Source organism: Triturus cristatus, chromosome 6 (assembly GCF_964204655.1).
Source record: "Triturus cristatus chromosome 6, aTriCri1.1, whole genome shotgun sequence".
Classification (NCBI taxonomy): Eukaryota; Metazoa; Chordata; class Amphibia; order Caudata; family Salamandridae; genus Triturus; species Triturus cristatus.
The window spans coordinates 46,410,551-46,428,133 of NC_140589.1; positions in this window are offsets into that span (position 1 = coordinate 46,410,551).

A 17,583-nucleotide genomic window follows, 5' to 3' on the forward strand; every position below is an offset into this window, starting at 1 on the left:
TTCCACTAGTCTTTTTTGATCCCAGACAAGCTGGGGCCAGAGCAGGGAGGCAGGAAATTGCAGACACCTCTTGGAGTGGAAACCTCCGGAACCTTGTCTTACTTCACAGTTGGCACCAGGTATAAATAATGAACCCTCAGACCCAACTCTTCACACACTTCTGGACTTTTGGAGGTCTCAGAGGGTCTGCTGTGTTGCTCTGCAAGAAGAACTGCCACTCTGCTAACCTGCTGTCCTACTGCCTGAGTGAGAGGACTGGACCTGCATTTTGAACCCAGGACCACCAGAGTGACTCCAAGAGCTAGATGGCTGGCCTCCTGAGCAGATCCTCATGGACAGAAAAGACTTCAACCACCTTGAACCCAGCAACTGGACTCTGTCTGTTGGGAGTCCTACCTTCCGAAGGGATGCAATGCAAGTCATGGACCCTTGGAAGCAGCCCTGATGAGGCTCTGCCTGCCATACTGGGATCCTGTGAGCCGAACAGATGCAGCACAATGCATCTCCTTGCAGCTCCACGTTGGGACCGTTGTCGCATGATGGATCTTCAACGCCAAAGCTCGTTATGCAGCCTGCAACCTCCTTGAAACAGCCACTGCGCGACACATCCTTGACGCAGGCCTTCGCATTTCGAGCCCCTGGTTGACGTCATACTTAATGATGATACAGGACTCTGCATCGCAGTCCCATAGGTGATTCAGAACTGCCGCTGCACAACACATCCTCAACACCGGACTTCACATTGTAAGCCCGTCAGTGATAGCATCCTCAGCAATGATGCAGGACTTCATTTCGCAGCCCCTGCAGCTTCCTCGGAACTTCTGTTGCATGAAGCATCCTCAAGGCAGGCTCTCACACTGCTCTGCAAACCAGGATTTAAGGTACTTTGTTCAGCGGGCCCAACCTGGTCTCTGTATCCGGCCCATTCTTCATCGCGGTTGACCTGAACTTGCGACTTTGTCCTAGTCCGGTGCGACCAGATAACCACAGTTGGAGCTTTGTGCTTCTAGGCATTATTTTTAATAAACACTTTGTAATTGCATATCTCTGGTTCTACGAGTTGGATATTAGTCATTTTGGTCTCAAATAATTTATTACATTTTAATCTATCTTTTTATATTGGTGTGGGATTTCTTTGTTGTGTTTTCACTTTATTACTGTTTAAAGCGCTGTATAAATACTTTACACATTGACTCTAAGTTAAGCCTGACTCCTTTGTCCCAAGCTACCAGAGGGATACGCACAGTTTAATTTGGGGTTTTGTCGGACATCACCCTGACAGGGATTTTCGATTTATGCTTGATTAGGGTTTCAGCCCTCTCAACCAGTAACTTGATTTCTTACACTCATCAACAAAGTAACAGTTTCTGGGTTGTTTAAAACACTTATCTACCTGGATTGGAAATAGCTTCCATTTGTTGTATCTCAGTGCCCAAATTTATACTGGCAAGTGATATTTATTAGACTTTTTTTTACAGAGATCATGTGTTGTAGAGGTGGACTTTAATGCATTATTTATGTATGCCTATATGCATGCATTTATACTATGTAGGGTGAACATAGCTGGGAAGCAACGGAGCACTGAACACCAGCGTGCACCCAAAAAGAAAAGAAACATGGACGGGTGGTCAGTAGCCGGCAGCTTCTAGTGTGCTGGGGGGCAGAGTTTCATAAAAAGATAAGTCTTCAGTTTCTTCCTGAATTGTAAGATGGTCAGAGCAGTTCTGATGTCTCATATATCTAATATTAAAGTGTTACATTAGTAATAAGCATTTTTGTTTGATCCAGAGGCACTGTCTGCCGAGCTAAAGTGTAACCAAGTAGTCGACTTGTCATGGATGGGCGTTACTTTCGTACAAGTGGTCTGAGAGAGTTTGCTTCATGGTTTGGAACTTTGGAAAGGCTCACAGCGGAGCACCATGGCTGGAGGGGACGGGACTACGCGGGTTAAAGTATCTCTGGTTCCTATGCAATCCCCTGGCAGGGGAGTGTGGGTGGGGGCATTGTTTTTTTAGTACTATATTGTTATTTTGAAAGCAATGCCAAAGGAGATGATGAGTACATGTTACAACAGAGCTGGGAACCAATTTCACTGATTGCATAATTAAAGTGCATACCATAAACCATATTCCATCTCCACCCTCCGACCCCACCCAAGACACCAAACAGTCTACATTCAGTTCTATACAGGGCTCGGCACCACAGTTTGGATGACAATGCAGCATTGAGCGGCATTCCCCTTCCTACTCTGGGCATAACCAATCGTTCTCACCAACTGATCTCTACGAGCTCCAGGGAGTAATTTTGCAGCTATTTTCCCCACACTTTGCGGATTTTTCTGGGGTCTCCCTTGGAGGTGTAAGTAAATGCTGAAGAGTTCTTTGCTACGGTTGGAGCTGACTTTGATGCGCTGAGCTAGGGTGTTCTTTTTTGTCTCTTTCAGGAGTTGGTGGTAGTGCTTGAGCAATGTCTTGAATGTGGTGTGATCTGTGGGCTTCTTGCTGGCGCAGCATTTCCTTTCTGGTTGCTTGCAGTTGCCTTTCGTGAATCTCAGTTCCAAGGTGTACTAGCTGGCATGTTTGGTTGGTCTTCTGAGTTTGGTAGGTTTGATGGAGGCGGCACTGTTGGCGCAGTCAGTGATCCAGGCAGTGAAGTTCTTGATGGCCTGTTCAAGGATGGTTGAGGTGTCAGGTGTTGAAGGCATCGGCCCATTGGCTTTCAGATACTTTGTTCCAGCTGGGGTGTGCGGTGCAGAGCGCTTGGTGGTGGTGCTGAGAGCTGCTGTGATAGTGAAGTGGATGATTGAGTGGTCTGTCCAGGTGAGTTCAGTGACATGGCTGTACTTGACTCTGTTGCTGGCTGTGAAAATAGGGTCGAGCATTTGTTCTGCGCTGTGTGTAGGGTTGGAGACAAGTTGGGTGAGGCCGATGTTGTTCATGCTTTTGGGGGGGTTGACTGAGTTACCGTCATTAGGGTCAGTGAGGTGAAAATTAAGATCTCTAAGGAAGATGTAGTGTTCGGTGTCAATGGCTTGTGGTGCAATGAATACTGGGATGGCTTCGCAGATGCCGGGGCGTAGTCCTGGGGGAATATAGGCAAGGGTGCCTCTGATGGAGGTTTTGTACTTACTGCCAGTTAAGAGGTTACTGCCTTCACCGCTGGGATGCTGCTGCTGGGGACATGTTGACGCCCGTTTGCCGTTACTGCCTACTGCCTCGAGGGAACTTCATTTCCCACCATCCCTTGCGGCGCGCACATCGCGCACCGCATCACTGAGCGCCAGGAGGTGCTGAAAAGGGGGCCAGGGCTCCCGCAGTGCGGGGGCCAGGGCTCCCGCAGTGCGGGAGCCCGTACTTACTGCCAGTTAAGAAGTTGCTGCCTTCGCCGCTGGGACGCTGCTGTCGTTACTGCCTGCCGTTACTGCCTGCTGCCTCAAGGGAACTTCATTTCCCACCATCCCTTGCGGCGCTGAAAAGGGGGCCAGGGCTCCCGCAGTGCGGGACTCACGCGGGCGGGCCCACGCCACGCCCCGGCATAGCCCGGGCCAAGGGCGGGCCCGTCTGGACCCGTCAAAGCCCGGAGGAGGCTGGGCTGGGCAAAATCCCTAACATTCTGCTACTGGGACCGCAGATCGGACATCTACAGACACAGGAAGGTACTGTTTACTGAGGTTCCCTTATATATTGCTTCCCTATTCCCTGTCATCTCCTGCCTGCCTGTATGTATTTATAATTGAGTCTTAATAGGGAATGGAGAAGCGCAAGGGAGCAGTGGGGACACTGGACGCTTTCTTGGTAAGGGCAGAGTAATTATTGATCCATGAGATTGAATTCACAGAGCGACGACTCTCCCTGGACCCACAAACGCAAAGAGGCATTCAGGTAGTGGGCATGGGTGTAAGTGTAAATGATGATCTGTCCACTAAATCCCCTATTAATTCTTCATCCCCGTCCTGTTCCCCTTTTACTGTTACTGTTCCAAGATCAGAACCCACGCCAGAATTGGAGGTGGGTAGAGCCACCAGGACTAAGGTATCGAAAAATGTGGCAGCACGGAAACGTGAGGTTTTGCCTGCAAAAAGAAAATGGGGGGCACCGGCAAGAAAACTCAATCTGTGATGGCCTCTGAAAAAATGGATAGGTGAGATATAGAACATGACACAAATAAATGTCAAACTAAAACTATTTCTGTTGGCACACAGACAGATATGGCCCATGTGCTCCTCGATCCTGTTTGGGGTAACACCAAGGAAGTTGCGACAGAAACCAATGCCATTGCCAGTATTGGAGCTGTAGATGTAATGGCAAATGATGTACAAGGTTTTTTTAAGAAGGGTTTCACACAGCTTTGGGATAAATTTAATATTTTAGAAACAGCAATAAAAGATTTAGGCAATAACAAGGAGGGCAGAATGGCTGAAGAGCAAAGTAGGGGAAATTATGAGAGGGAGGACAGAACTATACATCAGATTAGGGAAGTACAAGGCGGTAATTTTATTCAAGCTATGCAGACAAGCACGGAAGACAGGCCCTAGGAGGCACCAATTGGTCCTAAACTTGTAGACTCCTATGATAACTCATAATTCTAGCAGAACTGCCAATTTGGATATCTTAAACCTCCCCCCTGCTTCATGCCCATATACGTTAATACTGGCTGGGGTCCCTACTCTTAGTATGACTGAGAGAGAAAGTTGGGAGGATCTACGAAACAAAACCATAGATTGGCTAGCTAAACATAAACGCTTTCAACTGGCTGACACTAAGGAGATATTAATGGTTCGTTGGGTAGGTTGGATAGGCCACTCCACCAAGAATATAGATGGAGATTGTATAGTGGTCAATTTCCGTAGGCCTCAGTTGGTTAGTCACATTCTGAATAAAAATGAGATAACACACTTGACGAACACTAACATTTGTACACTTCCACTGGTTTTTTTTTATAGATCACAGTTAAGGCATCCAAATGTTAGACAGCACCCTATGCCAGTGACAAATAGATATCAGGCACTGTCAAACTTAGATGCCCAAGACTGACAATTATTCACACCTCAAGCACTGGGACTATTGGCAGTCGAGCTACAACCTCAAGAGAAAGAACTCGCCATGGTTATTATTACTAATTCAAATACTGATCCGGCAGACCCAGCAAATAATAATAGAAGGGACACTAGATTGAATTGTACCAAGTATATTTCTGGCACAAAAAATGAGCGTATGGAGAAAAATGAGGTGAGCTGTGCAGGAGAGGTAACATTGATCTCTTGGAATGTTGCAGGTCTTAGAAAGAATTTAGAAGATGTCCTATGGCAGGAATATATCGGGCAGAAGGATATAATATGCTTCAAGAAACCTGGGCCATAGAACCCCTTCATAAAGTAGGCTATAAAACTTTTAGCAAGGATGCTATCCCCTCTGCCAGAGGGAGACCCTCAGGAGGCCTTTGTATCTGGGTAAAGGTGACTCTAGGAATTGATGTTAAATTAGTAGAAACATGCTCGCAGGATATCTTGGGAATAAAATTTTATTCACCGGACAAAAAGGAAGTTTATATATTAAATATATACTCCAGACCATATCCAACAAGCAAGCAATCGATGGTTATTGAGCAGTTAGACAATCTTTTAAGCTCAATTGAATTAAGGGCACTGAAAATTGTGGGAGGCGATTTTAACCGTAAATACGAACCAACGGTGGGACTAGAAAACATCTTTGAGGAAGAAGATTTGACTAATAATATCCCGCTCCTAGATAGTAATCCAGTAGTGACATGCACAATAGCAGTTGCGAAGTTACTAAGATTTGTTTCGGGGCACTCCTTAAGAGCCTGTAACGACTGCTTGCCCTCTGATAGCCCAAAAGCCCCCACGTTTATTAGAAATAATCTAAAGAGCCATATAGATTATATATTAATTTCGATCGAGCTCTGGTCGATGGCCCTTGATTTAGTAGTTGACGACAGAACAGAGAGTGACCACTACACATTACGCTTGACATTGGCAGCTCACCTTTTTCATCTTGTTACTCCAAGCTCAAGAGAACCTGATAGTGATAATATAGATCTACTATTAAGTAATAATCGGTGAGCTCTAAAATGGCCCTCGATTGGGGGAAACGCAGCGGCAATTAAACAGATCTATGAAACTTTTGCAGATGGGGTTTCTTCGTATAAAGATTTACCTGTTTCAGATATTCTGATTATGTATATTCACTGCAAATTAGTCAAAGAGTTATTACCGTTACTGAGTAAAATTCCGAAGAAAGCTAATAATGGGACCATAGTGGCTGCGGAGTTGAAAAGCCCGTGGTAGAATAAAGCATGCTGCACTGCAAATAATGAGCTCATTTTGGCCTCAAAAACCAAACATATAGCGGCCTTAAGGGAAAAAAGTAACCCTGGGTGTAGTGGGCGTAGTGGGGCTACGTGGAGCATCGCGTAGTGTGGCAAATCTACGCACACTCGCGTGCTCTGCGTAGCCCCACTACGCACCTCCCGCCTCCCTCCCACCCTCATTTTAAAATAAGTTAAAGTATTATAAAAGTAAATTAAATACCTTACCTGCGGTGCGGCGTCCCGGGGCTCCCTCTTCCTGCTTGACAACAACTTCTTCTCACAAATGCGGATGCGCTGATGCCGGCGCATGCGCTTTTCTCAGATAAGAAGATTACATGAGGATAACTGGGCAAGGGTCAGATGGGGCCCACAAGGTGAATTAACTGAACCAATTAGGGTTAATAGGGGTGTAAGACAGGGGTGCGTTTTAGCCCCAACTTTATTTTCGTTGTATGTCAATGACATCCCTGATTACCTCTTGGGCTGTGATCATGATTCTCCCAGGCTGGGGGGGGTGTCATTACCGGCACTCCTCTTCGCTGATGATATGATTTTAATTTCCCAAACACCGAAAGGTTTGCAAATAATAAATTGTTTTGGGATATACTGCAAAGACAAGGGGCTAGAAATAAACTCCAGTAAAACTAAATATATGGCAGTTAACCCACATAAAACCTTTAGGAAAAATATAACTGTGGATAACCAGAAGATCTTAATTCCTTAGGTATCACCTTGGATTCAAAAATGACTTGGAGACCTCAGCTAGAAAAAAGTAAAACTATATTACTCCAGAACACTTTCCCATTAATAAGGAAAATTGAAAGTAGTTTATCCAAAGTAGTTTCACCGGCTCTTGAAGTATACAAATATAAGGCGCAATCGGCTTCATTGTACGGGGCAGAGCTGTGGGGCCCCGTGACGAATGACACATTCAAGGTGGGTGAAAATACGTTTCTTAGGAAAGTACTGAGGGGCATATTATCAAGCACGGCGTTGAAATTATCGCCGCTTTAGCTAAAGCGGCGATAATTTTATCGCCTGTCTTGATAATATGCCCCCATGTCTCCCCATACGAACACCACTGACTCCTGTATTGATGGATGTAAATTTTCATTGTGTGGATGATCAGACTAACTTACGACCATTGTTGTTTTGGGTTCGCCTGTGGTGCACAGATGAGCTTATCCATTATAGAGAGGGCCTTGAGGAAATCCTAGGATTTAATAAATGTGTAGGCTTGATTTGGTTAAAGCACATTCACGATTGGTTTTTTAAATTGGGACTTAGGCATTTTTGGGATGAGCCGTCTGGCTTGACAACGACCTCAGCGGAGGGAGGACCTCACCGAGCAGAGGGCTGCTCGGAGACACTCCTAGGGCGGGTCATTTCCGGGTCAGGTAGCGTTCTAGTCTTCGTGCTGCCTGACTACATAACCGGATGCAGTTTCCTTCGCGCAGCGGATGCACGTAGCAGGCGCGCCGGCGGCGCGCCAAAGGCAAGCCCGTCTGCGCCTGTCCGCGACCGGCCGGGACCTAGGGCCACATCCCCTGGCGGCCTTCGCAACCCTCTCTGCTATAGCGCTCAGTCACTCAGGGCTCTGAGGGAATCTATCGAGACACACTGCGCACACTCTTTAGAGGTCGCTAACAATCCCTCCGGCTGCTCCTCCTGTAACTATAAACTGCAGCCTCGCCGGAAGAATACTCCCACCCTTGACCCTCCCTTGAAACTGTTACTTTTGAATTGTCGCTCTCTCCCCAGACATTCCACGGAACTCCACCTTCTATTAGAAGACCTCCAACCAGACCCCCTATTCCTAACGGAAACCTGGTTACATGACGACTCCAATCCAGCCATCGTTCAAACTTTATATCCTGGTTACCTTATACATAGGGCGGACCGTAAAACAGCCAGAGGCGGAGGACTAGCCATAATCTATAAAGATAATCTAAGCTGTCGGTCCTCATTGGAGGGCCCTCCTGATTGTGAAAGCATGCATTTTTCCCTAGAAATTTCATCTACCCGTACTTTCTCTGGTCTTTTACTATACCGTCCACCAGGACCCACTGGCCAATTTCTTAATTCTCTCCCCTTATTTGTGGACGATCGAGCCATGAACTCTGCCAGCTTCACTATTCTCGGTGACCTCAACATCCATTTGGATGATTCCTCCAACCATTTAGCCACTGAGTTATCAACTTGCCTTTCTGCTCTTCAAATCATTCAAAAGGGCTTCGCTCCGACTCATGACAAAGGCCATCTACTTGACCCAGTGTTTAGCAATGATCAGAAGCTATCGGTGGGTGCACCTCTTCCCCTCCCTTGGACCGATCATTTTCTAGTCCCCCTAACTTGGGAGTCCTGTACCCTTAACCCCCCTCAGAAGACCTCTCTGACTCTGGAGAGGAAATGGTCGAATCTCTCGGCTAGTCAATGGTCCAATACGCTCAATGTCACTAGACCTCCCTATGACCCTAACCCTGAATTGGCAAACAGTAACTTCAACTCATGGATCCTTAACTCCATGGACACGCTCTTGCCAAAATTACCAGCCCACAAAAGAACCAGGGAAAAATCTGCTCCATGGTTCACTCCTAAGTTAAGGAAACTTAAACAGTCCTGTAGACAACTAGAAAGGAGATGGAGACTGAATTATGAGGAAGTAAGGAAAATTGAGTATAGAAAAGCAATAATATCCTATAAAGCAGAGATCAAAATGGCACAAATATACTTCTATGAGGATAAAATCAATGCAGCCGCCTTTGCCCCCGAAGAAATAGTTCGAATTGCCAAATCTCTTTCTTCCCTACCGCAGGAATCCCCCAATGACGACGATGCCACTCAGCACTGCAATGATCTAGCTGAATATTTCTATCAGAAAATTCAGTTGATATGTCAGCCTTTTTCTCCCTTTTCGCCAGATCATATTTGTCCTAGTACTAGAGCCTAAACAAAGAATTCTCTATAAGAATTCCCTATAATTTACGCTAAAGCCTTGGACAGTCTCCTTGCCAGGGTTACGTCTGGCTCTCCAATAGATCCTGCCCCTCCACGATACCTTTCACTTGTCTATAATACTATTGGCCCAGTCATTGTAGACGTATTAAATTCCTCCATCACCTCCGGCGTAGTGCCTCGGGCTTGGAAATGTGCACAGGTCAGAGCCCTCCTAAAAAAAACAACCTTGACCGCTCGAATATGGCTAACTACCGCCCTATCTCTCTTCTCCCGTGGTTAAGTAAACTTCTTGAAAGACATATTAACTCCATATTAGTCAACTACCTTGAATCAAACAACCTACTGCATGTATCCCAAACAGGGTTTCGTCCTCAGCTGGGCACTGAGACTGCCCTGCTCGTAGTCACTGAAGAAGCCAGAAGACTTTTGGATCAGGGCGGCTCAGCGGCCATTATCCTTTTAGACCTCAGTGCTGCTTTGGACACTGTCAACCATAACATCCTGCTTGAGCGGCTGGTTAATCTGAGAGTGGGAAAAAAGGCACTCACCTGGATTCAGTCCTTCTTAAAGGATCGATTCTTTCAAGTTTTTGAGGGGAACTCCACTTCCAATCAATGGCCTCTCAGCTGTGGAGTCCCGTAGGGCTCATCCGTGAGCCCCACTCTTTTTAATTCCTACATGGCCCCACTAGCTGAGATAGTCCTTCCATTTGGCATCAAAATCATCACCTACACAGATGACACCCAATTGGTGGTGGCACTAAACCATCCTGAGGGATCATCCTGCGCTCTAGGTTCCTGCCTAGAGGCAGTAGCTCAATGGATGGACCGTTCTCACCTCAAATTAAATGGGGAGAAGACTGAACTCATGTTCTTGGGCAAAATTTCTTCCCCCACCCCGCCACTCAGCTGGCCGTACTGTCTTGGACCTATGCCCACTCCCAAAAAACAGATTAAGAGCCTTGGCGTATGGCTCGACAGCTCCCTCTGTTTTAACCACCAGGCCACTAAGCTCTGGGCCACTTGCTTTGGCCTGCTGCGAATGCTCAGGAAAATTCTCCCCCTGCTCCCTTTTCAGGCTAGGAGAATCATGGTTCAGGCTCTGATTCTGTCCCGCTTGGATTATGGGAACGCACTTTACCTGGGCGCCCCTCAATCTACTCTCCACAGACTTCAAGTGATCCAGAACTGTGCAGCACGCCACCTACTACAGATTCCCCGTAGACAATCTGCAAAGCCTGCCCTAAAGAATCTCCACTGGCTGCCCACCCGAGCCAGGATCCAGTTCAAAGCCATGTGCCTTGCACACAAACCTATCTGGAAAAATGGCTCTCACATTATACAGTCCTTGGTCACTCCCTACCAACCCTCCAGTGTGGAAATTTAGCGTGCAAACTGAACATTATCTGCGCCATCTTGCCTCTCACCAGCGCCACGCATAGCGAATGCACGGCCGCCATTTTAGGCACCCCACTCTCTCTCCCCGCTCACTCTCGATCGCCAGCGCTTTCCCCCGGCGCTGCAAGCATCCCCCGCGCGCCGGCCACCCCCGCTCTCTCATACAGGCCATAAACCCTCTCCTTCTGCGCGACCCTGCTACGGAACCACATCCGACCGACATCCCATACATGGTCATGCCTCTCCTTTGATAACCCCCTTCCTCTGCGCCCCATTGTCTGAACTGGTCCCAGGCCATCACCTAGCCCTGCGGATGCAGTTTATTGCCCCTACTGTAAGGGAAACACCCCACATCAAAGGGATTACAGTAGATCAAAGCCCCTACTCCCTGAGACCCGACCGGTCACACACACCCCCAGGAATTGGCGGAATACCCTGCTGCGCAATAGCCATCTCCTACTGTGGGTGGGGTGGGAACTTCTACTGTATCTATGTGTGGGATCGGATCTGAACCAGGGCTTCAGGGGATATTCCCCCATACTTCAAGGGAATCTCAAGAATGTACTATGTGTAATAAAGCAATAAACCAGTGTATAAGAGACCAGGTCTCAGAGATGCAGTTAGAGCACCTCGTGACGATACCTTGCTGTCTGATCTGATGTGTTCTGCTCCGACGGAATAAAACTTTGTTTCCTGCCTTCCAGTCTCCGGCGCCTGCCTCTTTCATTGGTAAATTATCGAGTGGTATAAGAGGCGATTACCGCCGGGCAAATACTTGAAAGGTTATCGACTGAAACTGCCGCTACCATTTAACAATTGGCGTCCCAAACGTGGGGCCCATCAGCGACACGTGGATCCAGTGGGAGAGGTCCCGACGACAGAGTGAACGACTGCAACGATCGGGAGAGCTCCTGCCCAATAGACCCTCGTCTGGCAGCCGATCATCCGAACTTCACTGGTTCCGAGCAGACCTCTCTCGAGTGATCTACGGTCCTGACTGGGAACCATCAGGAGTGCCGCGGCAAATACGGAGAGTAGAGGACGATCGGGCGCTGGAGGCGGAAGACGAGAAACTGTCCACGCGGTCCGGGTAAGGTCGTGATACACGACAAAATGCGAAATAATTGATTGATTGTTTAAAGCTTTGGAAATACTAGTATTGCTCATTGATTGTGCTCATTGATTGTTCTCTTTGAGATATTCGCTGTCTACAAACGGGGAGGAGTAGAAATACTCTCTCTCTCTCTCCCTTTGCAGATAGTGAAGGGTAGGTAACGCAGACTTTTGTCCCCATTGAAACCCGTCGTGCCTATCTTTATCTCCCCATTGATTGATTGTCCGAACATTGATTGTTTTGGAGAATAGTGCTTTTTGAGATATTCTCTGTTTGCAAATAACGTAGAATAGGAATATTCTGTCTAGTCTTTGCAAATAGTGAAGGGTAGGTAATGCTGACTTTTGTCCCCGTTGAAACCCGTCATGCCTATCTTTATCTCCCATTGATTGATTGATTGATTGTCCGAACACTAGTTGTTCGATATTGGTTCTTTGGAGGTATTCTCTGCTTACAAATAACGAGGAATAGAGATATTCTGTCTAGTCTTTGCAAGCAGTGAAAAGATAGGTAGTGCTGACTTTTGTCCCCGTTGAAACCCGTCATGCCTATCTTCTCCCCACTGATTGGTAGTTGGTTCTGCCCGGACCGCTTATTAGAGGTGAACCATCCGGCTCCACTGGAGGGCACCCCTAATAAGGACATGTTCACTAAATATGGACTAGTCGCCGTAGCTTATACCAAGCTATGGCATAAATATACAAAGAAGGACCCCGAGAGTCAGTGGCCACTGATGGGATCCTTCGACGACCATAAGATAGAAACGCTAGAAATAGCTCTGCGTAGCAATAAGACCACGCCTACTATGCTTGACAGTATTGGCATGTGGCGCAAAGAAGCAACGCAACGGAAAAAGAGGGAAGAAGTAAAAGCAGAAAAGGAATTACGAAAGGCAGCTCACCTTGCCGCTAGAAAGTTAGAAGAAGAAATAAAGGAGAGAAGGGAAACTAAATTAAGACAGGAGCCCGAAACATCAGGACAGTACGCTGTTAGGACCCCTTCTTTGCTCTACCCTGAGTTGTCCTCCAAGCAGCGAACGAATGACGAATTACTGTTAGGTCCCCCGATCATTTACATGCCCCCTCCATATGCACCCTCCCAGTCAGTAGTGCAACACCCACAACCCCCGAACACGAGCGAAAGCAGTACCGGGGCCTCGGTCCTCACGGCCTCCACGCCGGCCGAGCCTCCTGCGCTGAACACAACGTCGGCTATAACGTTAGACGACCTAGAGATGAGAAAGAAAGAGTCCACCAGAATGAATCGATTAACGAAGGATGAACGAGCAGGAATTGATAAGATAGTAGGGACACTGGTGGAGCGAAAGGAAAGTGAGGAGTATATAACAGACGTGTACAACTCGTATGCCGACAGCCGCAGACGACACTTCGTCGTACGGCTCTGTTATCACGCCCTGAATGCGTATGAGGAAAGATACCACGATAAAGGTCCCGAAGGCTTAGCAGCCCTATATAGGAAGGTAGACATCGGAGAGGAAAGAGAGGGCGACGTGACGAACCTCTTTACTCGTACACTCGAGGTCTACCGACACCTTAGAGAACATAGGCAGACCACCAAAGCAGAAACCCCCATAGCGACTAAGCCCCAGGAAGGAAGGGCTGAGGCCATGATGCCCATCAAAGAAGCTGCCCCCTACTGGGTCCCCCCACGAGGTCAGGGAACGCATGACGACATCAACCACCAAGATGCGAAGGGGAGGGTTGTATATAACTGGGTCTACCAGCCGTGGGACCGGCAAGATATTTTGACCTTTAGAAAAACTCTACCCGACTTGAGAAAGAACCCGACTGCCTTCTACACTGAACTGGGTACAGCCTTAGGTTCTACGATTATGACTTTAGCAGATATCGACTTGTTCTTTGGGCTATGTCTGCCGGCTGATGTGTGGAAACAAATCCGGAAAGTTGACCACGCTGAGCCGTTCGGATATACCTGGGTACAACTCGATACCATAGATAAGCAGCGAGAACCAGGACAGAAACCCCCAAAAGCCATATTAGAGCTCCCAGACAAGATTGTACTAAAACTGAAGACTCTAATCCCAGAAAGAAAGGTAGACTGGTCGATAGTAACGGCTTGCCGCCAGAAACCCCAGGAGGATGTGTCTGAATACTTCTCCCGATTCGAGACTGTGTTTTCCGATTACAGTGGCCAAGACATGACCACCGCAACCAGACATCACCTCTTTGTCCAGAATTATGTGAAGGGTCTGTCACAAGAAATCTCCCAGAAACTACAGACCAGCGAGAGTAGTTGGGCAGCCTCCAAACCCGCAGCAATTCTCCAGATGGCCCAATACTACGAAAATCAGAAAAACGAGAACGATAGGGCATCAGAGAAGAAGAAAAAGGAACTGAAGGAGAGGGTAATGATAGCACAGTTGCAAGGGGTGACCATAGGAAGGGAACCCCCGAAAGAGAATTACCACCCAACCGCCCCTAGAAAGCTACCCCCTAGAGACCATACACCTGCACCCTACAACGGACGGAGAGACTTAGATGGGAACCAATGTGCGTTCTGTAGAGGGTTCGGACACTGGAAATCCCAGTGCCCGGTCCTTCTGGAACTAAACAAAAATAGGGATCCCAGAGACACAGCATATGACCCCAGAAACAGAGGACAGGGACGAGGGCACACGAACGACGCAACCAACGTCAGGCCAGGCAAACCAAACACCTTTGACCGCCCCCGACAAAACCAGTGTCAGCAGTCCGACTATGAAAGCACCCATGACTTTGCATAGGACCGCCAGGGGCAAGGGAGGGATCCAGTCGAACTCCGTGTTGACCAGCAAGGCCCTTACGTCACTGCTAAGGTCTTGGGCACAAAATCTCCATTCCTGGTAGACACTGGGGCGACACGTAGTGCGTTATCCAAACGACTGATCCCTAGGGCACCCTTGTCTGGCTCACATGTAACCTCAATAGGCTTCGATGGAACGCCCTCCACTAACCCCTTATCAGCACCAATCTCCTTTGACTTAGAAGATAACACCACTGACACGACCTTTCTGCTCTCCTCCAACACCCCCGATGCTATTATGGGACTTGATTTGCTAAAACATTTTCGAGCTACCATCAGATGCTCCCCAGACGGAGTTCGAGTCATCCTACACGATAACCCAGATCTGTCCAGACCCTGTCACACACGGCGTATGCTCTCTATAACCGATGCTGACATGTCCCTACTCGACACATTACCTTCACATCTATGGGCTAAAACCGACTCAGATGTAGGGTGCATGGTGATTGACCCAGTACATATAACCGTCCGACCAGACGCAGTACTCCCAAAGCTTCCACAGTATCGGATATCACCCGAAGGCGAGAAGGCATTGGTGGAAATCATCGAGTCCCTAGTCGAGGCAGGAGTGGTAGAAGAAGTAGTCAGTAATGTTTGCAACAGCCCTATCCTACCCATTGTAAAGAAGCAAGGCGCGGGGGAGATTTTCTTCAGTCTTCTGTGCAGCAGAATGTCGAAGTTCCCGTCTTCTTCTTAGTTTCAAGTTGATTCCAGGATGTCTGAAGTCTTAGGACACAGCTCCTACCTTTATTCGGATTCTAGGGGCCGGACTACCTGCTAGGTCCCTCCCTATGGGTGGGACCAGGAAGGGGGGTGGTTACACCCCCAATCCTTTGTCCAGCTCGCCCCAGGCCCGGGACTGGTGTGCCCCAGGACCGGTTTGAACTGGCATATGCACCGAGGCTCCTTGTGAGCCACAGGCATGTCTGGTTTCTTTCAAGCCCTACCTGACCAATACACAAAATCCTGTCTGGGGTGATGCTCGCACCTCCCCTGGCAGGAAACCCTTTGTCCACACCTCCCAAGCTGGAAGGACTCCCAGCAGCAGGAGGGCAGACTTGTGTCTGTGGTGGCAGTATCCATTTTGTGGAGCTGAGGCTATGTCTGATTTTACCCGGGTTTCAGGTACTGTACATGTCGTGTCCCTCTAGAAGGGTGGAATGCTAACCCCGTCGCCAGAATTGGCGAGGGGTTAGTATTCCAATTCGTATGACACCTTACTCGACATGTTTTGATAAAGCCAAACCAAAGATAGCATTTAACCGTGAGGTTCATAATGCACTTAAGAGTATATGGTATGACGATATCTGGAAACGGTAGAAGGAAGTTGTTCCGACCACTGCAGACAGGCTCAGCTCATGCCAGAGCACCATCTCACATGGAACCAAGCACTCTGCCTTCAGGATTGTTAAGGCCTGCCATAGGAGTGACTTATAGGTTAACATGTGTCCCATTTAAGGTTAGGTATAGGTATACTACACCTAAGTAAGAGGTGGTTACACCAACTTACCCCAGCTGAGTGATCAACCAGTTGTGTCAAATTTGTTAGGCCAAGCCTGGGATGGCATAATACATGCTTCAGCCCCTGGCAGGCCTTAGATACACCAATGCCCTGGGTACCTAGTGTACACTGGTACCGGGGCTCACAGGGTGATCCACTTCCAATTGGTTATGCACCTAGGGTGCATAGTGTCAATTTAGTTAGAGAGAACAGCAGGCTGGGGGTCTGATTAGCAGGCCCACAGCCTCAATATGTCAAAAACCAGTGAAGCAAAAAGCAAAAATTTGGGGTGACCATAGGATAGCAGACCCTACTCTCCTACACAACCCCCCCCACCCCAAACGCAGGGACATTAAACTAGCCTTGACCAGTCTTGTCTTCATGTCCTAAGTGGAAGTACCTGGAGAGACCATCTGCATTCCCATGGTCTGTACCTGGCCGGTGCTCCACTGTAAAGTCCATACCCTGTAGGGAAATGGACCACCTAAGCAGTTTGGGGTTTTCACCCTTCATCTGATTTAGCCACAAGAGGGGCTTATGGTCGGTCTGAATCTTAAAGTGAGTGCCAAACAAGTATGGCCTCAGCTTCTTCAGGGCCCACAGCAAAGGCCTCCCTCTCAATAGCTGACCAATTCTTCTCTCTGGGGGTCAACCTTCTGCTAATAAAAGCAATGGGTTGGTCTTGACCATCTACATTAAGTTGTGACAGCACAGCTCCCACACCCAACTCAGAAGCATCTGTTTGGACAATAAACTCTTTGGAGTAGTCAGGACTTTTCAGGATAGGTGCAGAGCACATGGCCTTCTTCAGGTCATCAAATGCCTTTTGACAGCTTACTGTCCACTGAACCTTTTTGGGCATCTTTTTGGATGTCAGATCATTAAGAGGAGTCACAATGGACCCATAGTTCTTAACAAACTTCCTGTAGTACCCAGTCAAGCCCAAGAAAGCTCGAACTTGAGTCTGGGTGGTTGGAGGGGACCAGTCCTTGATGGATTGTATATTACTCTCCAGTGGTTGAACTTGGCCTCCACCTACAAGGTGGCCCAAATACACAACCTTACTCTGCCCTATCTGGCACTTAGTAGCCTTGATAGTGAGGCCTGCCCTTTGCAGAGCCTCAAGAGCCTTCTTCAGGTGGATCAGGTGATCCTCCCAGGTGGAGCTAAAGACAGCAATGTCATCAGGATATGCTGCACAAAAGTCATCCAACCAAGTAAGGACTTGATTCACCAACCTTTGGAAGGTGGCAGGTGCATTCTTCAGACCAAAGGGCATTACCACAAATTGATAATGCCCACCTGGGGTTGAGAATGCTGTTTTGGCCTTAGACTCCTCAGCTAATCTGATTTGCCAATAGCCAGCTGTCAAGTCAAATGTGCTCAAAAACTTAGCAGAAGCTAGTTTGTCTATGAGCTCATCTTCCCTTGGAATAGGATGTGCATCTGTCCTGGTGACA